General features: G+C 45.0%; 23 non-coding genes across 23 annotated transcripts; all 23 read left to right on the top strand.

Annotated features, from left to right (window-relative positions):
• Positions 1-701: 701 nt before the first annotated feature.
• TRNAL-UAG (transfer RNA leucine (anticodon UAG)) lies at positions 702-783 on the top strand. The gene has a single exon. It is a non-coding gene; the product is annotated as a tRNA-Leu (tRNA).
• A 374-nt stretch (positions 784-1,157) lies between these two features.
• On the top strand, positions 1,158-1,239 carry TRNAL-UAG (transfer RNA leucine (anticodon UAG)). The gene has a single exon. It is a non-coding gene; the product is annotated as a tRNA-Leu (tRNA).
• A 1,435-nt stretch (positions 1,240-2,674) lies between these two features.
• On the top strand, positions 2,675-2,756 carry TRNAL-UAG (transfer RNA leucine (anticodon UAG)). Its single transcript has one exon. It is a non-coding gene; the product is annotated as a tRNA-Leu (tRNA).
• An 829-nt stretch (positions 2,757-3,585) lies between these two features.
• Positions 3,586-3,667, top strand: TRNAL-UAG (transfer RNA leucine (anticodon UAG)). The gene has a single exon. It is a non-coding gene; the product is annotated as a tRNA-Leu (tRNA).
• A 1,131-nt stretch (positions 3,668-4,798) lies between these two features.
• Positions 4,799-4,880, top strand: TRNAL-UAG (transfer RNA leucine (anticodon UAG)). Its single transcript has one exon. It is a non-coding gene; the product is annotated as a tRNA-Leu (tRNA).
• A 1,131-nt stretch (positions 4,881-6,011) lies between these two features.
• TRNAL-UAG (transfer RNA leucine (anticodon UAG)) lies at positions 6,012-6,093 on the top strand. The gene has a single exon. It is a non-coding gene; the product is annotated as a tRNA-Leu (tRNA).
• Positions 6,094-6,920: 827 nt separating this feature from the next.
• TRNAL-UAG (transfer RNA leucine (anticodon UAG)) lies at positions 6,921-7,002 on the top strand. Its single transcript has one exon. It is a non-coding gene; the product is annotated as a tRNA-Leu (tRNA).
• Positions 7,003-8,589: 1,587 nt separating this feature from the next.
• On the top strand, positions 8,590-8,671 carry TRNAL-UAG (transfer RNA leucine (anticodon UAG)). Its single transcript has one exon. It is a non-coding gene; the product is annotated as a tRNA-Leu (tRNA).
• Positions 8,672-9,497: 826 nt separating this feature from the next.
• Positions 9,498-9,579, top strand: TRNAL-UAG (transfer RNA leucine (anticodon UAG)). Its single transcript has one exon. It is a non-coding gene; the product is annotated as a tRNA-Leu (tRNA).
• A 1,587-nt stretch (positions 9,580-11,166) lies between these two features.
• On the top strand, positions 11,167-11,248 carry TRNAL-UAG (transfer RNA leucine (anticodon UAG)). Its single transcript has one exon. It is a non-coding gene; the product is annotated as a tRNA-Leu (tRNA).
• An 826-nt stretch (positions 11,249-12,074) lies between these two features.
• On the top strand, positions 12,075-12,156 carry TRNAL-UAG (transfer RNA leucine (anticodon UAG)). Its single transcript has one exon. It is a non-coding gene; the product is annotated as a tRNA-Leu (tRNA).
• A 374-nt stretch (positions 12,157-12,530) lies between these two features.
• TRNAL-UAG (transfer RNA leucine (anticodon UAG)) lies at positions 12,531-12,612 on the top strand. The gene has a single exon. It is a non-coding gene; the product is annotated as a tRNA-Leu (tRNA).
• A 523-nt stretch (positions 12,613-13,135) lies between these two features.
• TRNAL-AAG (transfer RNA leucine (anticodon AAG)) lies at positions 13,136-13,217 on the top strand. Its single transcript has one exon. It is a non-coding gene; the product is annotated as a tRNA-Leu (tRNA).
• Positions 13,218-13,590: 373 nt separating this feature from the next.
• Positions 13,591-13,672, top strand: TRNAL-UAG (transfer RNA leucine (anticodon UAG)). The gene has a single exon. It is a non-coding gene; the product is annotated as a tRNA-Leu (tRNA).
• A 523-nt stretch (positions 13,673-14,195) lies between these two features.
• TRNAL-AAG (transfer RNA leucine (anticodon AAG)) lies at positions 14,196-14,277 on the top strand. The gene has a single exon. It is a non-coding gene; the product is annotated as a tRNA-Leu (tRNA).
• A 1,434-nt stretch (positions 14,278-15,711) lies between these two features.
• TRNAL-UAG (transfer RNA leucine (anticodon UAG)) lies at positions 15,712-15,793 on the top strand. The gene has a single exon. It is a non-coding gene; the product is annotated as a tRNA-Leu (tRNA).
• A 523-nt stretch (positions 15,794-16,316) lies between these two features.
• Positions 16,317-16,398, top strand: TRNAL-AAG (transfer RNA leucine (anticodon AAG)). The gene has a single exon. It is a non-coding gene; the product is annotated as a tRNA-Leu (tRNA).
• A 1,130-nt stretch (positions 16,399-17,528) lies between these two features.
• TRNAL-UAG (transfer RNA leucine (anticodon UAG)) lies at positions 17,529-17,610 on the top strand. The gene has a single exon. It is a non-coding gene; the product is annotated as a tRNA-Leu (tRNA).
• Positions 17,611-18,436: 826 nt separating this feature from the next.
• Positions 18,437-18,518, top strand: TRNAL-UAG (transfer RNA leucine (anticodon UAG)). The gene has a single exon. It is a non-coding gene; the product is annotated as a tRNA-Leu (tRNA).
• An 827-nt stretch (positions 18,519-19,345) lies between these two features.
• Positions 19,346-19,427, top strand: TRNAL-AAG (transfer RNA leucine (anticodon AAG)). Its single transcript has one exon. It is a non-coding gene; the product is annotated as a tRNA-Leu (tRNA).
• Positions 19,428-20,405: 978 nt separating this feature from the next.
• TRNAL-UAG (transfer RNA leucine (anticodon UAG)) lies at positions 20,406-20,487 on the top strand. The gene has a single exon. It is a non-coding gene; the product is annotated as a tRNA-Leu (tRNA).
• Positions 20,488-20,861: 374 nt separating this feature from the next.
• Positions 20,862-20,943, top strand: TRNAL-UAG (transfer RNA leucine (anticodon UAG)). Its single transcript has one exon. It is a non-coding gene; the product is annotated as a tRNA-Leu (tRNA).
• A 70-nt stretch (positions 20,944-21,013) lies between these two features.
• Positions 21,014-21,095, top strand: TRNAL-AAG (transfer RNA leucine (anticodon AAG)). Its single transcript has one exon. It is a non-coding gene; the product is annotated as a tRNA-Leu (tRNA).
• The last annotated feature ends 903 nt before the right edge of the window (positions 21,096-21,998 follow it).

The following is a 21,998-nucleotide window of genomic DNA, read 5'->3' on the forward strand; positions in this document are numbered from 1 at the left end:
AGTGGATTTTAATCCCACCTCTATCAGCAGAGTTTGTTTTCTAGGATTAATAATATGAAGCTTTTGCTTATAAGTCTGAGGTGACTTTTGTTTACAGGTAGAGTGGCCGAGTGGTCCAGGGCGCTTGTTTAAGGCACCATTCCATTCGGGGCGTGGGGTCGAATCCCACATCAATCAGCCTACTTTTTTTTCTAGGATTAAAAATATGAAGCTTTTGCTTATAAGTCTGAGGTGACTTTTGTTTCCAGGTAGAGTGGCCAGGTAATCGAAGGTGCTGGTTAAAGGCACCTTTCCCTTCGGGGCGTGGATTCGAATCCCTCATCTATCAGCTTACATTCTGTTCTAGGATTAATAATATGAAGCTTTTGCTTATTAGTCTGAGGTGACCTTTGTTTCTATGTAGAGTGGCCGAGTGGTCTAAGGCGCTGGTTTTAGGCACCAGTCTCTTCGGGGCGTGGATTCGAATTCCACATCTATCAGCCTATTTTGTTTCCTAGAAATAATAATATGAAGCTTTTGATTATTAGTCTGAGGTGACGTTTGTTTCCAGGTACAGTGGCCGAGTGGTCTAAGGCGCCAGTTTAAGGCACCAGTCTCTTCGGGGGCGTGGATTCGAATCCCACCTCTATCAGCCTATTTTGTATTCTACGATTAATAATATGAAGCTTTTGCTTATTAGTCTGAGGTGACCTTTGTTTCCATGTAGAGTGGCCGAGTGGTCTAAGGCGCTGGTTTTAGGCACCAGTCTCTTCGGGGGCGTGGATTCGAATCCCACCTCTATCAGCCTATTTTGTTTTCTAGGATTAATAATATGAAGCTTTTGCTTATTAGTCTGAGGTGACCTTTGTTTCCATGTAGAGTGGCCGAGTGGTCTAAGGCGCTGGTTTTAGGCACCAGTCTCTTCGGGGGCGTGGATTCGAATTCCACATCTATCAGCCTACTTTGTTTCCTAGAAATAATAATATGAAGCTTTTGCTTATTAGTCTGAGGTGACGTTTGTTTCCAGGTACAGTGGCCGAGTGGTCTAAGGCGCCGGTTTAAGGCACCAGTCTCTTCGGGGGCGTGGATTCGAATCCCACCTCTATCAGCCTATTTTGTTTTCTACGATTAATAATATGAAGCTTTTGCTTATTAGTCTGAGGTGACATTTGTTTCCATGTAGAGTGGCCGAGTGGTCTAAGGCGCTGGTTTTAGGCACCAGTCTCTTCGGGGGCGTGGATTCGAATCCCACCTCTATCAGCATATTTTGTTCTCTAGGATTAATAATATGAAGCTTTTCTTATTAGTCTGAGGTGATTGTTGTTTCCGGGTAGAGTGGCCGAGTGGTCTAAGGCGCTGGTTTTAGGCATCAGTCTCTTCGGGGGCGTGGATTTTAATCCCACCTCTATCAGCAGAGTTTGTTTTCTAGGATTAATAATATGAAGCTTTTGCTCATAAGTCTGAGGTGACTTTTGTTTACAGGTAGAGTGGCCGAGTGGTCCAGGGCGCTTGTTTAAGGCACCATTCCATTCGGGGCGTGGGGTCGAATCCCACATCTATCAGCCTACTTTGTTTTCTAGGATTAATAATATGAAGCTTTTGCTTATAAGTCTGAGGTGACTTTTGTTTCCAGGTAGAGTGGCCAGGTGGTCGAAGGCGCTGGTTAAAGGCAAGATTCCCTTCGGGGCGTGGATCCGAATCCCTCATCTATCAGCTTACATTCTGTTCTAGGATTAATAATATGAAGCTTTTGCTTATAAGTCTGAGGTGACTTTTGTTTCCAGGTAGAATGGCCGAGTGGTCTAAGGCGCTGGTTTAAGGCACCAATTTCTTCGGGGGTTTGGGTTCGAATCCCACCTCTATCAGCCTATTTTGTTCTCTAGGATTAATAATATGAAGCTTTTGCTTAATAGACTGAGTTTGCTTTTGCTTTCGGGTAGAATGGTAGGGTGGTCTAAAGCGCTGGTTTAAGGCTCCATTCCCTTCGGGGCGTGCGTTCGAATCCGACATTTATCAGCCTACTTTGTTTTCTAGGATTAATAATATGAAGTTTTTGCTTATAAGTCTGAGGTGACTTTTTTTCCCAGGTAGAGTGGCCGAGTGGTCTAAGGCGCTGGTTTGAGGCAGCAGTCTCTTCGGGGGCGTGGGGTCGAATCCCACCTCCATCAGCAGAGTTTGTTTTCCACGATTAATAATATGAAGCTTTTGCTTAATAGACTGAGTTTACATTTGCTTTCGGGTAGAGTGGCCGGGTGGTCTAAGGTGCTGGTTTAAGGCACCAGTTTCTTTGTTGGGCGTGAGTTCGAATCCCACTTCTATCAGGCTATTTTGTTTTCTAGGATTAATAATATGAAGCTTTTGCTTATTAGTCTGATGTGACCTTTGTTTCCATGTAGAGTGGCCGAGTGGTCTAAGGCGCTGGTTTTAGGCACCAGTCTCTTCGGGGGCGTGGATTCGAATTCCACATCTATCAGCCACCTTTGTTTCCTAGAAATAATAATATGAAGCTTTTGCTTATTAGTCTGAGGTGACGTTTGTTTCCAGGTACAGTGGCCGAGTGGTCTAAGGCGCCGGTTTAAGGCACCAGTCTCTTCGGGGGCGTGGATTCGAATCCCACCACTATCAGCCTATTTTGTTTTCTACGATTAATAATATGAAGCTTTTGCTTATTAGTCTGAGGTGACATTTGTTTCCATGTAGAGTGGCCGAGTGGTCTAAGGCGCTGGTTTTAGGCACCAGTCTCTTCGGGGGCGTGGATTCGAATCCCACCTCTATCAGCCTATTTTGTTCTCTAGGATTAATAATATGAAGCTTTTCTTATTAGTATGAGGTGATTGTTGTTTCCGGGTAGAGTGGCCGAGTGGTCTAAGGCGCTGGTTTTAACCATCAGTCTCTTCGGGGGCGTGGATTTTAATCCCACCTCTATCAGCAGAGTTTGTTTTCTAGGATTAATAATATGAAGCTTTTGCTTATAAGTCAGAGGTGACTTTTGTTTACAGGTAGAGTGGCCGAGTGGTCTAAGGCGCTGGTTTTAGGCACCAGTCTCTTCGGGGGCGTAGATTCGAATCCCACATCTATCAGCCTATTTTGTTTCCTAGAAATAATAATATGAAGCTTTTGATTATTAGTCTGAGGTGACGGTTGTTTCCAGGTGCAGTGGCCGAGTGGTCTAAGGCGCCAGTTTAAGGCACCAGTCTCTTCGGGGGCGTGGATTCGAATCCCACCTCTATCAGCCTATTTTGTTTTCTACGATTAATAATATGAAGCTTTTGCTTATTAGTCTGATGTGACCTTTGTTTCCATGTAGAGTGGCCGAGTGGTCTAAGGCGCTGGTTTTAGGCACCAGTCTCTTCGGGGGCGTGGATTCGAATTCCACATCTATCAGCCACCTTTGTTTCCTAGAAATAATAATATGAAGCTTTTGCTTATTAGTCTGAGGTGACGTTTGTTTCCAGGTACAGTGGCCGAGTGGTCTAAGGCGCCGGTTTAAGGCACCAGTCTCTTCGGGGGCGTGGATTCGAATCCCACCACTATCAGCCTATTTTGTTTTCTACGATTAATAATATGAAGCTTTTGCTTATTAGTCTGAGGTGACATTTGTTTCCATGTAGAGTGGCCGAGTGGTCTAAGGCGCTGGTTTTAGGCACCAGTCTCTTCGGGGGCGTGGATTCGAATCCCACCTCTATCAGCCTATTTTGTTCTCTAGGATTAATAATATGAAGCTTTTCTTATTAGTATGAGGTGATTGTTGTTTCCGGGTAGAGTGGCCGAGTGGTCTAAGGCGCTGGTTTTAACCATCAGTCTCTTCGGGGGCGTGGATTTTAATCCCACCTCTATCAGCAGAGTTTGTTTTCTAGGATTAATAATATGAAGCTTTTGCTTATAAGTCAGAGGTGACTTTTGTTTACAGGTAGAGTGGCCGAGTGGTCTAAGGCGCTGGTTTTAGGCACCAGTCTCTTCGGGGGCGTAGATTCGAATCCCACATCTATCAGCCTATTTTGTTTCCTAGAAATAATAATATGAAGCTTTTGATTATTAGTCTGAGGTGACGGTTGTTTCCAGGTGCAGTGGCCGAGTGGTCTAAGGCGCCAGTTTAAGGCACCAGTCTCTTCGGGGGCGTGGATTCGAATCCCACCTCTATCAGCCTATTTTGTTTTCTACGATTAATAATATGAAGCTTTTGCTTATTAGTCTGAGGTGACCTTTGTTTCCATGTAGAGTGGCCGAGTGGTCTAAGGCGCTGGTTTTAGGCACCAGTCTCTTCGGGGGCGTGGATTCGAATTCCACATCTATCAGCCTACTTTGTTTCCTAGAAATAATAATATGAAGCTTTTGCTTATTAGTCTGAGGTGACGTTTGTTTCCAGGTACAGTGGCCGAGTGGTCTAAGGCGCCGGTTTAAGGCACCAGTCTCTTCGGGGGCGTGGATTCGAATCCCACCTCTATCAGCCTATTTTGTTCTCTAGGATTAATAATATGAAGCTTTTCTTATTAGTCTGAGGTGATTGTTGTTTCCGGGTAGAGTGGCCGAGTGGTCTAAGGCGCTGGTTTTAACCATCAGTCTCTTCGGGGGCGTGGATTTTAATCCCACCTCTATCAGCAGAGTTTGTTTTCTAGGATTAATAATATGAAGCTTTTGCTTATAAGTCTGAGGTGACTTTTGTTTACAGGTAGAGTGGCCGAGTGGTCCAGGGCGCTTGTTTAAGGCACCATTCCATTCGGGGCGTGGGGTCGAATCCCACATCTATCAGCCTACTTTGTTTTCTAGGATTAATAATATGAAGCTTTTGCTTATAAGTCTGAGGTGACCTTTGTTTCCATGTAGAGTGGCCGAGTGGTCTAAGGCGCTGGTTTTAGGCACCAGTCTCTTCGGGGGCGTGGATTCGAATCCCACCTCTATCAGCCTATTTTGTTCTCTAGGATTAATAATATGAAGCTTTTCTTATTAGTATGAGGTGATTGTTGTTTCCGGGTAGAGTGGCCGAGTGGTCTAAGGCGCTGGTTTTAGGCATCAGTCTCTTCGGGGGCGTGGATTTTCATCCCACCTCTTTCAGCAGAGTTTGTTTTCTAGGATTAATAATATGAAGCTTTTGCTTATAAGTCAGAGGTGACTTTTGTTTACAGGTAGAGTGGCCGAGTGGTCTAAGGCGCTGGTTTTAGGCACCAGTCTCTTCGGGGGCGTGGATTCGAATTCCACATCTATCAGCCTATTTTGTTTCCTAGAAATAATAATATGAAGCTTTTGATTATTAGTCTGAGGTGACGTTTGTTTCCAGGTGCAGTGGCCGAGTGGTCTAAGGCGCCAGTTTAAGGCACCAGTCTCTTCGGGGGCGTGGATTCGAATCCCACCTCTATCAGCCTATTTTGTTTTCTACGATTAATAATATGAAGCTTTTGCTTATTAGTCTGAGGTGACCTTTGTTTCCATGTAGAGTGGCCGAGTGGTCTAAGGCGCTGGTTTTAGGCACCAGTCTCTTCGGGGGCGTGGATTCGAATTCCACATCTATCAGCCTACTTTGTTTCCTAGAAATAATAATATGAAGCTTTTGCTTATTAGTCTGAGGTGACGTTTGTTTCCAGGTACAGTGGCCGAGTGGTCTAAGGCGCCGGTTTAAGGCACCAGTCTCTTCGGGGGCGTGGATTCGAATCCCACCTCTATCAGCCTATTTTGTTCTCTAGGATTAATAATATGAAGCTTTTCTTATTAGTCTGAGGTGATTGTTGTTTCCGGGTAGAGTGGCCGAGTGGTCTAAGGCGCTGGTTTTAACCATCAGTCTCTTCGGGGGCGTGGATTTTAATCCCACCTCTATCAGCAGAGTTTGTTTTCTAGGATTAATAATATGAAGCTTTTGCTTATAAGTCTGAGGTGACTTTTGTTTACAGGTAGAGTGGCCGAGTGGTCCAGGGCGCTTGTTTAAGGCACCATTCCATTCGGGGCGTGGGGTCGAATCCCACATCTATCAGCCTACTTTGTTTTCTAGGATTAATAATATGAAGCTTTTGCTTATAAGTCTGAGGTGACCTTTGTTTCCATGTAGAGTGGCCGAGTGGTCTAAGGCGCTGGTTTTAGGCACCAGTCTCTTCGGGGGCGTGGATTCGAATCCCACCTCTATCAGCCTATTTTGTTCTCTAGGATTAATAATATGAAGCTTTTCTTATTAGTATGAGGTGATTGTTGTTTCCGGGTAGAGTGGCCGAGTGGTCTAAGGCGCTGGTTTTAGGCATCAGTCTCTTCGGAGGCGTGGATTTTAATCCCACCTCTATCAGCAGAGTTTGTTTTCTAGGATTAATAATATGAAGCTTTTGCTTATAAGTCTGAGGTGGCTTTTGTTTACAGGTAGAGTGGCCGAGTGGTCCAGGGCGCTTGTTTAAGGCACCATTCCATTCGGGGCGTGGGGTCGAATCCCACATCTATCAGCCTACTTTGTTTTCTAGGATTAATAATATGAAGCTTTTGCTTATAAGTCTGAGGTGACTTTTGTTTCCAGGTAGAGTGGCCAGGTGGTCGAAGGCGCTGGTTAAAGGCACCTTTCCCTTCGGGGCGTGGATTCGAATCCCTCATCTATCAGCTTACATTCTGTTCTAGGATTAATAATATGAAGCTTTTGCTTATTAGTCTGAGGTGACCTTTGTTTCTATGTAGAGTGGCCGAGTGGTCTAAGGCGCTGGTTTTAGGCACCAGTCTCTTCGGGGGCGTGGATTCGAATTCCACATCTATCAGCCTACTTTGTTTCCTAGAAATAATAATATGAAGCTTTTGCTTATTAGTCTGAGGTGACGTTTGTTTCCAGGTACAGTGGCCGAGTGGTCTAAGGCGCCGGTTTAAGGCACCAGTCTCTTCGGGGGCGTGGATTCGAATCCCACCTCTATCAGCCTATTTCGTTTTCTACGATTAATAATATGAAGCTTTTGCTTATTAGTCTGAGGTGACCTTTGTTTCCATGTAGAGTGGCCGAGTGGTCTAAGGCGCTGGTTTTAGGCACCAGTCTCTTAGGGGGCGTGGATTCGAATCCCACCTCTATCAGCCTATTTTGTTTTCTAGGATTAATAATATGAAGCTTTTGCTTATTAGTCTGATGTGACCTTTGTTTCCATGTAGAGTGGCCGAGTGGTCTAAGGCGCTGGTTTTAGGCACCAGTCTCTTCGGGGGCGTGGATTCGAATTCCACATCTATCAGCCTACTTTGTTTCCTAGAAATAATAATATGAAGCTTTTGCTTATTAGTCTGAGGTGACGTTTGTTTCCAGGTACAGTGGCCGAGTGGTCTAAGGCGCCGGTTTAAGGCACCAGTCTCTTCGGGGGCGTGGATTCGAATCCCACCTCTATCAGCCTATTTTGTTTTCTACGATTAATAATATGAAGCTTTTGCTTATTAGTCTGAGGTGACATTTGTTTCCATGTAGAGTGGCCGAGTGGTCTAAGGCGCTTGTTTTAGGCACCAGTCTCTTCGGGGGCGTGGATTCGAATCCCACCTCTATCAGCCTATTTTGTTCTCTAGGATTAATAATATGAAGCTTTTCTTATTAGTCTGAGGTGATTGTTGTTTCCGGGTAGAGTGGCCGAGTGGTCTAAGGCGCTGGTTTTAGGCATCAGTCTCTTCGGGGGCGTGGATTTTAATCCCACCTCTATCAGCAGAGTTTGTTTTCTAGGATTAATAATATGAAGCTTTTGCTTATAAGTCTGAGGTGACTTTTGTTTACAGGTAGAGTGGCCGAGTGGTCCAGGGCGCTTGTTTAAGGCACCATTCCATTCGGGGCGTGAGGTCGAATCCCACATCAATCAGCCTACTTTTTTTTCTAGGATTAAAAATATGAAGCTTTTGCTTATAAGTCTGAGGTGACTTTTGTTTCCAGGTAGAGTGGCCAGGTGGTCGAAGGTGCTGGTTAAAGGCACCTTTCCCTTCGGGGCGTGGATTCGAATCCCTCATCTATCAGCTTACATTCTGTTCTAGGATTAATAATATGAAGCTTTTGCTTATTAGTCTGAGGTGACCTTTGTTTCTATGTAGAGTGGCCGAGTGGTCTAAGGCGCCGGTTTAAGGCACCAGTCTCTTCGGGGGCGTGGATTCGAATCCCACCTCTATCAGCCTATTTTGTTTTCTACGATTAATAATATGAAGCTTTTGCTTATTAGTCTGAGGTGACCTTTGTTTCTATGTAGAGTGGCCGAGTGGTCTAAGGCGCTGGTTTTAGGCACCAGTCTCTTCGGGGGCGTGGATTCGAATTCCACATCTATCAGCCTATTTTGTTTCCTAGAAATAATAATATGAAGCTTTTGATTATTAGTCTGAGGTGACGTTTGTTTCCAGGTACAGTGGCCGAGTGGTCTAAGGCGCCAGTTTAAGGCACCAGTCTCTTCGGGGGCGTGGATTCGAATCCCACCTCTATCAGCCTATTTTGTTTTCTACGATTAATAATATGAAGCTTTTGCTTATTAGTCTGAGGTGACGTTTGTTTCCAGGTACAGTGGCCGAGTGGTCTAAGGCGCCGGTTTAAGGCACCAGTCTCTTCGGGGGCGTGGATTCGAATCCCACCTCTATCAGCCTATTTTGTTTTCTACGATTAATAATATGAAGCTTTTGCTTATTAGTCTGAGGTGACATTTGTTTCCATGTAGAGTGGCCGAGTGGTCTAAGGCGCTGGTTTTAGGCACCAGTCTCTTCGGGGGCGTGGATTCGAATCCCACCTCTATCAGCCTATTTTGTTCTCTAGGATTAATAATATGAAGCTTTTCTTATTATCCTGAGGTGATTGTTGTTTCCGGGTAGAGTGGCCGAGTGGTCTAAGGCGCTGGTTTTAGGCATCAGTCTCTTCGGGGGCGTGGATTTTAATCCCACCTCTATCAGCAGAGTTTGTTTTCTAGGATTAATAATATGAAGCTTTTGCTTATAAGTCTGAGGTGACTTTTGTTTACAGGTAGAGTAGCCGAGTGGTCCAGGGCGCTTGTTTAAGGCACCATTCCATTCGGGGCGTGGGGTCGAATCCCACATCAATCAGCCTACTTTTTTTTCTAGGATTAAAAATATGAAGCTTTTGCTTATAAGTCTGAGGTGACTTTTGTTTCCAGGTAGAGTGGCCAGGTAATCGAAGGTGCTGGTTAAAGGCACCTTTCCCTTCGGGGCGTGGATTCGAATCCCTCATCTATCAGCTTACATTCTGTTCTAGGATTAATAATATGAAGCTTTTGCTTATTAGTCTGAGGTGACCTTTGTTTCTATGTAGAGTGGCCGAGTGGTCTAAGGCGCTGGTTTTAGGCACCAGTCTCTTCGGGGCGTGGATTCGAATTCCACATCTATCAGCCTATTTTGTTTCCTAGAAATAATAATATGAAGCTTTTGATTATTAGTCTGAGGTGACGTTTGTTTCCAGGTACAGTGGCCGAGTGGTCTAAGGCGCCAGTTTAAGGCACCAGTCTCTTCGGGGGCGTGGATTTGAATCCCACCTCTATCAGCCTATTTTGTATTCTACGATTAATAATATGAAGCTTTTGCTTATTAGTCTGAGGTGACCTTTGTTTCCATGTAGAGTGGCCGAGTGGTCTAAGGCGCTGGTTTTAGGCACCAGTCTCTTCGGGGGCGTGGATTCGAATCCCACCTCTATCAGCCTATTTTGTTTTCTAGGATTAATAATATGAAGCTTTTGCTTATTAGTCTGATGTGACCTTTGTTTCCATGTAGAGTGGCCGAGTGGTCTAAGGCGCTGGTTTTAGGCACCAGTCTCTTCGGGGGCGTGGATTCGAATTCCACATCTATCAGCCTACTTTGTTTCCTAGAAATAATAATATGAAGCTTTTGCTTATTAGTCTGAGGTGACGTTTGTTTCCAGGTACAGTGGCCGAGTGGTCTAAGGCGCCGGTTTAAGGCACCAGTCTCTTCGGGGGCGTGGATTCGAATCCCACCTCTATCAGCCTATTTTGTTTTCTACGATTAATAATATGAAGCTTTTGCTTATTAGTCTGAGGTGACATTTGTTTCCATGTAGAGTGGCCGAGTGGTCTAAGGCGCTTGTTTTAGGCACCAGTCTCTTCGGGGGCGTGGATTCGAATCCCACCTCTATCAGCCTATTTTGTTCTCTAGGATTAATAATATGAAGCTTTTCTTATTAGTCTGAGGTGATTGTTGTTTCCGGGTAGAGTGGCCGAGTGGTCTAAGGCGCTGGTTTTAGGCATCAGTCTCTTCGGGGGCGTGGATTTTAATCCCACCTCTATCAGCAGAGTTTGTTTTCTAGGATTAATAATATGAAGCTTTTGCTTATAAGTCTGAGGTGACTTTTGTTTACAGGTAGAGTGGCCGAGTGGTCCAGGGCGCTTGTTTAAGGCACCATTCCATTCGGGGCGTGAGGTCGAATCCCACATCAATCAGCCTACTTTTTTTTCTAGGATTAAAAATATGAAGCTTTTGCTTATAAGTCTGAGGTGACTTTTGTTTCCAGGTAGAGTGGCCAGGTGGTCGAAGGTGCTGGTTAAAGGCACCTTTCCCTTCGGGGCGTGGATTCGAATCCCTCATCTATCAGCTTACATTCTGTTCTAGGATTAATAATATGAAGCTTTTGCTTATTAGTCTGAGGTGACCTTTGTTTCTATGTAGAGTGGCCGAGTGGTCTAAGGCGCCGGTTTAAGGCACCAGTCTCTTCGGGGGCGTGGATTCGAATCCCACCTCTATCAGCCTATTTTGTTTTCTACGATTAATAATATGAAGCTTTTGCTTATTAGTCTGAGGTGACCTTTGTTTCTATGTAGAGTGGCCGAGTGGTCTAAGGCGCTGGTTTTAGGCACCAGTCTCTTCGGGGGCGTGGATTCGAATTCCACATCTATCAGCCTATTTTGTTTCCTAGAAATAATAATATGAAGCTTTTGATTATTAGTCTGAGGTGACGTTTGTTTCCAGGTACAGTGGCCGAGTGGTCTAAGGCGCCAGTTTAAGGCACCAGTCTCTTCGGGGGCGTGGATTCGAATCCCACCTCTATCAGCCTATTTTGTTTTCTACGATTAATAATATGAAGCTTTTGCTTATTAGTCTGAGGTGACGTTTGTTTCCAGGTACAGTGGCCGAGTGGTCTAAGGCGCCGGTTTAAGGCACCAGTCTCTTCGGGGGCGTGGATTCGAATCCCACCTCTATCAGCCTATTTTGTTTTCTACGATTAATAATATGAAGCTTTTGCTTATTAGTCTGAGGTGACATTTGTTTCCATGTAGAGTGGCCGAGTGGTCTAAGGCGCTGGTTTTAGGCACCAGTCTCTTCGGGGGCGTGGATTCGAATCCCACCTCTATCAGCCTATTTTGTTCTCTAGGATTAATAATATGAAGCTTTTCTTATTATCCTGAGGTGATTGTTGTTTCCGGGTAGAGTGGCCGAGTGGTCTAAGGCGCTGGTTTTAGGCATCAGTCTCTTCGGGGGCGTGGATTTTAATCCCACCTCTATCAGCAGAGTTTGTTTTCTAGGATTAATAATATGAAGCTTTTGCTTATAAGTCTGAGGTGACTTTTGTTTACAGGTAGAGTAGCCGAGTGGTCCAGGGCGCTTGTTTAAGGCACCATTCCATTCGGGGCGTGGGGTCGAATCCCACATCAATCAGCCTACTTTTTTTTCTAGGATTAAAAATATGAAGCTTTTGCTTATAAGTCTGAGGTGACTTTTGTTTCCAGGTAGAGTGGCCAGGTAATCGAAGGTGCTGGTTAAAGGCACCTTTCCCTTCGGGGCGTGGATTCGAATCCCTCATCTATCAGCTTACATTCTGTTCTAGGATTAATAATATGAAGCTTTTGCTTATTAGTCTGAGGTGACCTTTGTTTCTATGTAGAGTGGCCGAGTGGTCTAAGGCGCTGGTTTTAGGCACCAGTCTCTTCGGGGCGTGGATTCGAATTCCACATCTATCAGCCTATTTTGTTTCCTAGAAATAATAATATGAAGCTTTTGATTATTAGTCTGAGGTGACGTTTGTTTCCAGGTACAGTGGCCGAGTGGTCTAAGGCGCCAGTTTAAGGCACCAGTCTCTTCGGGGGCGTGGATTTGAATCCCACCTCTATCAGCCTATTTTGTATTCTACGATTAATAATATGAAGCTTTTGCTTATTAGTCTGAGGTGACCTTTGTTTCCATGTAGAGTGGCCGAGTGGTCTAAGGCGCTGGTTTTAGGCACCAGTCTCTTCGGGGGCGTGGATTCGAATCCCACCTCTATCAGCCTATTTTGTTTTCTAGGATTAATAATATGAAGCTTTTGCTTATTAGTCTGAGGTGACCTTTGTTTCCATGTAGAGTGGCCGAGTGGTCTAAGGCGCTGGTTTTAGGCACCAGTCTCTTCGGGGGCGTGGATTCGAATTCCACATCTATCAGCCTACTTTGTTTCCTAGAAATAATAATATGAAGCTTTTGCTTATTAGTCTGAGGTGACGTTTGTTTCCAGGTACAGTGGCCGAGTGGTCTAAGGCGCCGGTTTAAGGCACCAGTCTCTTCGGGGGCGTGGATTCGAATCCCACCTCTATCAGCCTATTTTGTTTTCTACGATTAATAATATGAAGCTTTTGCTTATTAGTCTGAGGTGACATTTGTTTCCATGTAGAGTGGCCGAGTGGTCTAAGGCGCTGGTTTTAGGCACCAGTCTCTTCGGGGGCGTGGATTCGAATCCCACCTCTATCAGCATATTTTGTTCTCTAGGATTAATAATATGAAGCTTTTCTTATTAGTCTGAGGTGATTGTTGTTTCCGGGTAGAGTGGCCGAGTGGTCTAAGGCGCTGGTTTTAGGCATCAGTCTCTTCGGGGGCGTGGATTTTAATCCCACCTCTATCAGCAGAGTTTGTTTTCTAGGATTAATAATATGAAGCTTTTGCTCATAAGTCTGAGGTGACTTTTGTTTACAGGTAGAGTGGCCGAGTGGTCCAGGGCGCTTGTTTAAGGCACCATTCCATTCGGGGCGTGGGGTCGAATCCCACATCTATCAGCCTACTTTGTTTTCTAGGATTAATAATATGAAGCTTTTGCTTATAAGTCTGAGGTGACTTTTGTTTCCAGGTAGAGTGGCCAGGTGGTCGAAGGCGCTGGTTAAAGGCAAGATTCCCTTCGGGGCGTGGATCCGAATCCCTCATCTATCAGCTTACATTCTGTTCTAGGATTAATAATATGAAGCTTTTGGTTATTAGTCTGAGGTGACTTTTGTTTCCAGGTAGAGTGGCCGAGTGGTCTAAGGCGCCGGTTTAAGGCACCAGTCTCTTCGGGGGCGTGGATTCGAATCCCACCTCTATCAGCCTATTTTGTTTTCTACGATTAATAATATGAAGCTTTTGCTTATTAGTCTGAGGTGACCTTTGTTTCTATGTAGAGTGGCCGAGTGGTCTAAGGCGCTGGTTTTAGGCACCAGTCTCTTCGGGGCGTGGATTCGAATTCCACATCTATCAGCCTATTTTGTTTCCTAGAAATAATAATATGAAGCTTTTGATTATTAGTCTGAGGTGACGTTTGTTTCCAGGTACAGTGGCCGAGTGGTCTAAGGCGCCAGTTTAAGGCACCAGTCTCTTCGGGGGCGTGGATTTGAATCCCACCTCTATCAGCCTATTTTGTATTCTACGATTAATAATATGAAGCTTTTGCTTATTAGTCTGAGGTGACATTTGTTTCCATGTAGAGTGGCCGAGTGGTCTAAGGCGCTGGTTTTAGGCACCAGTCTCTTCGGGGGCGTGGATTCGAATCCCACCTCTATCAGCATATTTTGTTCTCTAGGATTAATAATATGAAGCTTTTCTTATTAGTCTGAGGTGATTGTTGTTTCCGGGTAGAGTGGCCGAGTGGTCTAAGGCGCTGGTTTTAGGCATCAGTCTCTTCGGGGGCGTGGATTTTAATCCCACCTCTATCAGCAGAGTTTGTTTTCTAGGATTAATAATATGAAGCTTTTGCTCATAAGTCTGAGGTGACTTTTGTTTACAGGTAGAGTGGCCGAGTGGTCCAGGGCGCTTGTTTAAGGCACCATTCCATTCGGGGCGTGGGGTCGAATCCCACATCTATCAGCCTACTTTGTTTTCTAGGATTAATAATATGAAGCTTTTGCTTATAAGTCTGAGGTGACTTTTGTTTCCAGGTAGAGTGGCCAGGTGGTCGAAGGCGCTGGTTAAAGGCAAGATTCCCTTCGGGGCGTGGATCCGAATCCCTCATCTATCAGCTTACATTCTGTTCTAGGATTAATAATATGAAGCTTTTGGTTATTAGTCTGAGGTGACTTTTGTTTCCAGGTAGAGTGGCCGAGTGGTCTAAGGCGCCGGTTTAAGGCACCAGTCTCTTCGGGGGCGTGGATTCGAATCCCACCTCTATCAGCCTATTTTGTTTTCTACGATTAATAATATGAAGCTTTTGCTTATTAGTCTGAGGTGACCTTTGTTTCTATGTAGAGTGGCCGAGTGGTCTAAGGTGCTCGTTTTAGGCACCAGTCTCTTCGGGGGCGTGGATTCGAATCCCACCTCTATCAGCCTATTTTGTTCTCTAGGATTAATAATATGAAGCTTTTCTTATTAGTCTGAGGTGATTGTTGTTTCCGGGTAGAGTGGCCGAGTGGTCTAAGGCGCTGGTTTTAGGCATCAGTCTCTTCGGGGGCGTGGATTTTAATCCCACCTCTATCAGCAGAGTTTGTTTTCTAGGATTAATAATATGAAGCTTTTGCTTATAAGTCTGAGGTGACTTTTGTTTACAGGTAGAGTGGCCGAGTGGTCCAGGGCGCTTGTTTAAGGCACCATTCCATTCGGGGCGTGGGGTCGAATCCCACATCAATCAGCCTACTTTTTTTTCTAGGATTAAAAATATGAAGCTTTTGCTTATAAGTCTGAGGTGACTTTTGTTTCCAGGTAGAGTGGCCAGGTGGTCGAAGGTGCTGGTTAAAGGCACCTTTCCCTTCGGGGCGTGGATTCGAATCCCTCATCTATCAGCTTACATTCTGTTCTAGGATTAATAATATGAAGCTTTTGCTTATTAGTCTGAGGTGACCTTTGTTTCTATGTAGAGTGGCCGAGTGGTCTAAGGCGCTGGTTTTAGGCACCAGTCTCTTCGGGGCGTGGATTCGAATTCCACATCTATCAGCCTATTTTGTTACCTAGAAATAATAATATGAAGCTTTTGATTATTAGTCTGAGGTGACGTTTGTTTCCAGGTACAGTGGCCGAGTGGTCTAAGGCGCCAGTTTAAGGCACCAGTCTCTTCGGGGGCGTGGATTCGAATCCCACCTCTAACAGCCTATTTTGTTTTCTACGATTAATAATATGAAGCTTTTGCTTATCAGTCTGAGGTGACGTTTGTTTCCAGGTACAGTGGCCGAGTGGTCTAAGGCGCCGGTTTAAGGCACCAGTCTCTTCGGGGGCGTGGATTCGAATCCCACCTCTATCAGCCTATTTTGTTTTCTACGATTAATAATATGAAGCTTTTGCTTATTAGTCTGAGGTGACCCTTGTTTCCATGTAGAGTGGCCGAGTGGTCTAAGGCGCTGGTTTTAGGCACCAGTCTCTTCGGGGGCGTGGATTCGAATTCCACATCTATCAGCCTACTTTGTTTCCTAGAAATAATAATATGAAGCTTTTGCTTATTAGTCTGAGGTGACGTTTGTTTCCAGGTACAGTGGCCGAGTGGTCTAAGGCGCCGGTTTAAGGCACCAGTCTCTTCGGGGGCGTGGATTCGAATCCCACCTCTATCAGCCTATTTTGTTTTCTACGATTAATAATATGAAGCTTTTGCTTATTAGTCTGAGGTGACATTTGTTTCCATGTAGAGTGGCCGAGTGGTCTAAGGCGCTGGTTTTAGGCACCAGTCTCTTCGGGGGCGTGGATTCGAATCCCACCTCTATCAGCATATTTTGTTCTCTAGGATTAATAATATGAAGCTTTTCTTATTAGTCTGAGGTGATTGTTGTTTCCGGGTAGAGTGGCCGAGTGGTCTAAGGCGCTGGTTTTAGGCATCAGTCTCTTCGGGGGCGTGGATTTTAATCCCACCTCTATCAGCAGAGTTTGTTTTCTAGGATTAATAATATGAAGCTTTTGCTCATAAGTCTGAGGTGACTTTTGTTTACAGGTAGAGTGGCCGAGTGGTCCAGGGCGCTTGTTTAAGGCTACATTCCATTCGGGGCGTGGGGTCGAATCCCACATCTATCAGCCTACTTTGTTTTCTAGGATTAATAATATGAAGCTTTTGCTTATAAGTCTGAGGTGACTTTTGTTTCCAGGTAGAGTGGCCAGGTGGTCGAAGGCGCTGGTTAAAGGCAAGATTCCCTTCGGGGCGTGGATCCGAATCCCTCATCTATCAGCTTACATTCTGTTCTAGGATTAATAATATGAAGCTTTTGGTTATTAGTCTGAGGTGACTTTTGTTTCCAGGTAGAGTGGCCGAGTGGTCTAAGGCGCCGGTTTAAGGCACCAGTCTCTTCGGGGGCGTGGATTCGAATCCCACCTCTATCAGCCTATTTTGTTTTCTACGATTAATAATATGAAGCTTTTGCTTATTAGTCTGAGGTGACCTTTGTTTCTATGTAGAGTGGCCGAGTGGTCTAAGGTGCTCGTTTTAGGCACCAGTCTCTTCGGGGGCGTGGATTCGAATCCCACCTCTATCAGCCTATTTTGTTCTCTAGGATTAATAATATGAAGCTTTTCTTATTAGTCTGAGGTGATTGTTGTTTCCGGGTAGAGTGGCCGAGTGGTCTAAGGCGCTGGTTTTAGGCATCAGTCTCTTCGGGGGCGTGGATTTTAATCCCACCTCTATCAGCAGAGTTTGTTTTCTAGGATTAATAATATGAAGCTTTTGCTTATAAGTCTGAGGTGACTTTTGTTTACAGGTAGAGTGGCCGAGTGGTCCAGGGCGCTTGTTTAAGGCACCATTCCATTCGGGGCGTGGGGTCGAATCCCACATCAATCAGCCTACTTTTTTTTCTAGGATTAAAAATATGAAGCTTTTGCTTATAAGTCTGAGGTGACTTTTGTTTCCAGGTAGAGTGGCCAGGTGGTCGAAGGTGCTGGTTAAAGGCACCTTTCCCTTCGGGGCGTGGATTCGAATCCCTCATCTATCAGCTTACATTCTGTTCTAGGATTAATAATATGAAGCTTTTGCTTATTAGTCTGAGGTGACCTTTGTTTCTATGTAGAGTGGCCGAGTGGTCTAAGGCGCTTGTTTTAGGCACCAGTCTCTTCGGGGCGTGGATTCGAATTCCACATCTATCAGCCTATTTTGTTTCCTAGAAATAATAATATGAAGCTTTTGATTATTAGTCTGAGGTGACGTTTGTTTCCAGGTACAGTGGCCGAGTGGTCTAAGGCGCCAGTTTAAGGCACCAGTCTCTTCGGGGGCGTGGATTCGAATCCCACCTCTATCAGCCTATTTTGTTTTCTACGATTAATAATATGAAGCTTTTGCTTATTAGTCTGAGGTGACGTTTGTTTCCAGGTACAGTGGCCGAGTGGTCTAAGGCGCCGGTTTAAGGCACCAGTCTCTTCGGGGGCGTGGATTCGAATCCCACCTCTATCAGCCTATTTTGTTTTCTACGATTAATAATATGAAGCTTTTGCTTATTAGTCTGAGGTGACATTTGTTTCCATGTAGAGTGGCCGAGTGGTCTAAGGCGCTGGTTTTAGGCACCAGTCTCTTCGGGGGCGTGGATTCGAATCCCACCTCTATCAGCCTATTTTGTTCTCTAGGATTAATAATATGAAGCTTTTCTGATTATCCTGAGGTGATTGTTGTTTCCGGGTAGAGTGGCCGAGTGGTCTAAGGCGCTGGTTTTAGGCATCAGTCTCTTCGGGGGCGTGGATTTTAATCCCACCTCTATCAGCAGAGTTTGTTTTCTAGGATTAATAATATGAAGCTTTTGCTTATAAGTCTGAGGTGACTTTTGTTTACAGGTAGAGTGGCCGAGTGGTCCAGGGCGCTTGTTTAAGGCACCATTCCATTCGGGGCGTGGGGTCGAATCCTACATCAATCAGCCTACTTTTTTTTCTAGGATTAAAAATATGAAGCTTTTGCTTATAAGTCTGAGGTGACTTTTGTTTCCAGGTAGAGTGGCCAGGTAATCGAAGGTGCTGGTTAAAGGCACCTTTCCCTTCGGGGCGTGGATTCGAATCCCTCATCTATCAGCTTACATTCTGTTCTAGGATTAATAATATGAAGCTTTTGCTTATTAGTCTGAGGTGACCTTTGTTTCTATGTAGAGTGGCCGAGTGGTCTAAGGCGCTGGTTTTAGGCACCAGTCTCTTCGGGGCGTGGATTCGAATTCCACATCTATCAGCCTATTTTGTTTCCTAGAAATAATAATATGAAGCTTTTGATTATTAGTCTGAGGTGACGTTTGTTTCCAGGTACAGTGGCCGAGTGGTCTAAGGCGCCAGTTTAAGGCACCAGTCTCTTCGGGGGCGTGGATTCGAATCCCACCTCTATCAGCCTATTTTGTATTCTACGATTAATAATATGAAGCTTTTGCTTATTAGTCTGAGGTGACCTTTGTTTCCATGTAGAGTGGCCGAGTGGTCTAAGGCGCTGGTTTTAGGCACCAGTCTCTTCGGGGGCGTGGATTCGAATCCCACCTCTATCAGCCTATTTTGTTTTCTAGGATTAATAATATGAAGCTTTTGCTTATTAGTCTGAGGTGACCTTTGTTTCCATGTAGAGTGGCCGAGTGGTCTAAGGCGCTGGTTTTAGGCACCAGTCTCTTCGGGGGCGTGGATTCGAATTCCACATCTATCAGCCTACTTTGTTTCCTAGAAATAATAATTTGAAGCTTTTGCTTATTAGTCTGAGGTGACGTTTGTTTCCAGGTACAGTGGCCGAGTGGTCTAAGGCGCCGGTTTAAGGCACCAGTCTCTTCGGGGGCGTGGATTCGAATCCCACCTCTATCAGCCTATTTTGTTCTCTAGGATTAATAATATGAAGCTTTTCTTATTAGTCTGAGGTGATTGTTGTTTCCGGGTAGAGTGGCCGAGTGGTCTAAGGCGCTGGTTTTAGGCATCAGTCTCTTCGGGGGCGTGGATTTTAATCCCACCTCTATCAGCAGAGTTTGTTTTCTAGGATTAATAATATGAAGCTTTTGCTCATAAGTCTGAGGTGACTTTTGTTTACAGGTAGAGTGGCCGAGTGGTCCAGGGCGCTTGTTTAAGGCACCATTCCATTCGGGGCGTGGGGTCGAATCCCACATCTATCAGCCTACTTTGTTTTCTAGGATTAATAATATGAAGCTTTTGCTTATAAGTCTGAGGTGACTTTTGTTTCCAGGTAGAGTGGCCAGGTGGTCGAAGGCGCTGGTTAAAGGCAAGATTCCCTTCGGGGCGTGGATCCGAATCCCTCATCTATCAGCTTACATTCTGTTCTAGGATTAATAATATGAAGCTTTTGGTTATTAGTCTGAGGTGACTTTTGTTTCCAGGTAGAGTGGCCGAGTGGTCTAAGGCGCCGGTTTAAGGCACCAGTCTCTTCGGGGGCGTGGATTCGAATCCCACCTCTATCAGCCTATTTTGTTTTCTACGATTAATAATATGAAGCTTTTGCTTATTAGTCTGAGGTGACCTTTGTTTCTATGTAGAGTGGCCGAGTGGTCTAAGGTGCTCGTTTTAGGCACCAGTCTCTTCGGGGGCGTGGATTCGAATCCCACCTCTATCAGCCTATTTTGTTCTCTAGGATTAATAATATGAAGCTTTTCTTATTAGTCTGAGGTGATTGTTGTTTCCGGGTAGAGTGGCCGAGTGGTCTAAGGCGCTGGTTTTAGGCATCAGTCTCTTCGGGGGCGTGGATTTTAATCCCACCTCTTTCAGCAGAGTTTGTTTTCTAGGATTAATAATATGAAGCTTTTGCTTATAAGTCTGAGGTGACTTTTGTTTACAGGTAGAGTGGCCGAGTGGTCCAGGGCGCTTGTTTAAGGCACCATTCCATTCGGGGCGTGGGGTCGAATCCCACATCAATCAGCCTACTTTTTTTTCTAGGATTAAAAATATGAAGCTTTTGCTTATAAGTCTGAGGTGACTTTTGTTTCCAGGTAGAGTGGCCAGGTGGTCGAAGGTGCTGGTTAAAGGCACCTTTCCCTTCGGGGCGTGGATTCGAATCCCTCATCTATCAGCTTACATTCTGTTCTAGGATTAATAATATGAAGCTTTTGCTTATTAGTCTGAGGTGACCTTTGTTTCTATGTAGAGTGGCCGAGTGGTCTAAGGCGCTGGTTTTAGGCACCAGTCTCTTCGGGGCGTGGATTCGAATTCCACATCTATCAGCCTATTTTGTTTCCTAGAAATAATAATATGAAGCTTTTGATTATTAGTCTGAGGTGACGTTTGTTTCCAGGTACAGTGGCCGAGTGGTCTAAGGCGCCAGTTTAAGGCACCAGTCTCTTCGGGGGCGTGGATTCGAATCCCACCTCTATCAGCCTATTTTGTATTCTACGATTAATAATATGAAGCTTTTGCTTATTAGTCTGAGGTGACCTTTGTTTCCATGTAGAGTGGCCGAGTGGTCTAAGGCGCTGGTTTTAGGCACCAGTCTCTTCGGGGGCGTGGATTCGAATCCCACCTCTATCAGCCTATTTTGTTTTCTAGGATTAATAATATGAAGCTTTTGCTTATTAGTCTGAGGTGACCTTTGTTTCCATGTAGAGTGGCCGAGTGGTCTAAGGCGCTGGTTTTAGGCACCAGTCTCTTCGGGGGCGTGGATTCGAATTCCACATCTATCAGCCTACTTTGTTTCCTAGAAATAATAATATGAAGCTTTTGCTTATTAGTCTGAGGTGACGTTTGTTTCCAGGTACAGTGGCCGAGTGGTCTAAGGCGCCGGTTTAAGGCACCAGTCTCTTCGGGGGCGTGGATTCGAATCCCACCTCTATCAGCCTATTTTGTTTTCTACGATTAATAATATGAAGCTTTTGCTTATTAGTCTGAGGTGACATTTGTTTCCATGTAGAGTGGCCGAGTGGTCTAAGGCGCTGGTTTTAGGCACCAGTCTCTTCGGGGGCGTGGATTCGAATCCCACCTCTATCAGCATATTTTGTTCTCTAGGATTAATAATATGAAGCTTTTGGTTATTAGTCTGAGGTGACTTTTGTTTCCAGGTAGAGTGGCCGAGTGGTCTAAGGCGCCGGTTTAAGGCACCAGTCTCTTCGGGGGCGTGGATTCGAATCCCACCTCTATCAGCCTATTTTGTTTTCTACGATTAATAATATGAAGCTTTTGCTTATTAGTCTGAGGTGACCTTTGTTTCTATGTAGAGTGGCCGAGTGGTCTAAGGTGCTCGTTTTAGGCACCAGTCTCTTCGGGGGCGTGGATTCGAATCCCACCTCTATCAGCCTATTTTGTTCTCTAGGATTAATAATATGAAGCTTTTCTTATTAGTCTGAGGTGATTGTTGTTTCCGGGTAGAGTGGCCGAGTGGTCTAATGCGCTGGTTTTAGGCATCAGTCTCTTCGGGGGCGTGGATTTTAATCCCACCTCTTTCAGCAGAGTTTGTTTTCTAGGATTAATAATATGAAGCTTTTGCTTATAAGTCTGAGGTGACTTTTGTTTACAGGTAGAGTGGCCGAGTGGTCCAGGGCGCTTGTTTAAGGCACCATTCCATTCGGGGCGTGGGGTCGAATCCCACATCAATCAGCCTACTTTTTTTTCTAGGATTAAAAATATGAAGCTTTTGCTTATAAGTCTGAGGTGACTTTTGTTTCCAGGTAGAGTGGCCAGGTGGTCGAAGGTGCTGGTTAAAGGCACCTTTCCCTTCGGGGCGTGGATTCGAATCCCTCATCTATCAGCTTACATTCTGTTCTAGGATTAATAATATGAAGCTTTTGCTTATTAGTCTGAGGTGACCTTTGTTTCTATGTAGAGTGGCCGAGTGGTCTAAGGCGCTGGTTTTAGGCACCAGTCTCTTCGGGGCGTGGATTCGAATTCCACATCTATCAGCCTATTTTGTTTCCTAGAAATAATAATATGAAGCTTTTGATTATTAGTCTGAGGTGACGTTTGTTTCCAGGTACAGTGGCCGAGTGGTCTAAGGCGCCAGTTTAAGGCACCAGTCTCTTCGGGGGCGTGGATTCGAATCCCACCTC

This window comes from Phalangium opilio, unplaced genomic scaffold (assembly GCF_054372755.1).
Source record: "Phalangium opilio isolate 3A_F unplaced genomic scaffold, DU_Popi_V2 ptg000246l_1, whole genome shotgun sequence".
NCBI lineage: Eukaryota > Metazoa > Arthropoda > Arachnida > Opiliones > Phalangiidae > Phalangium > Phalangium opilio.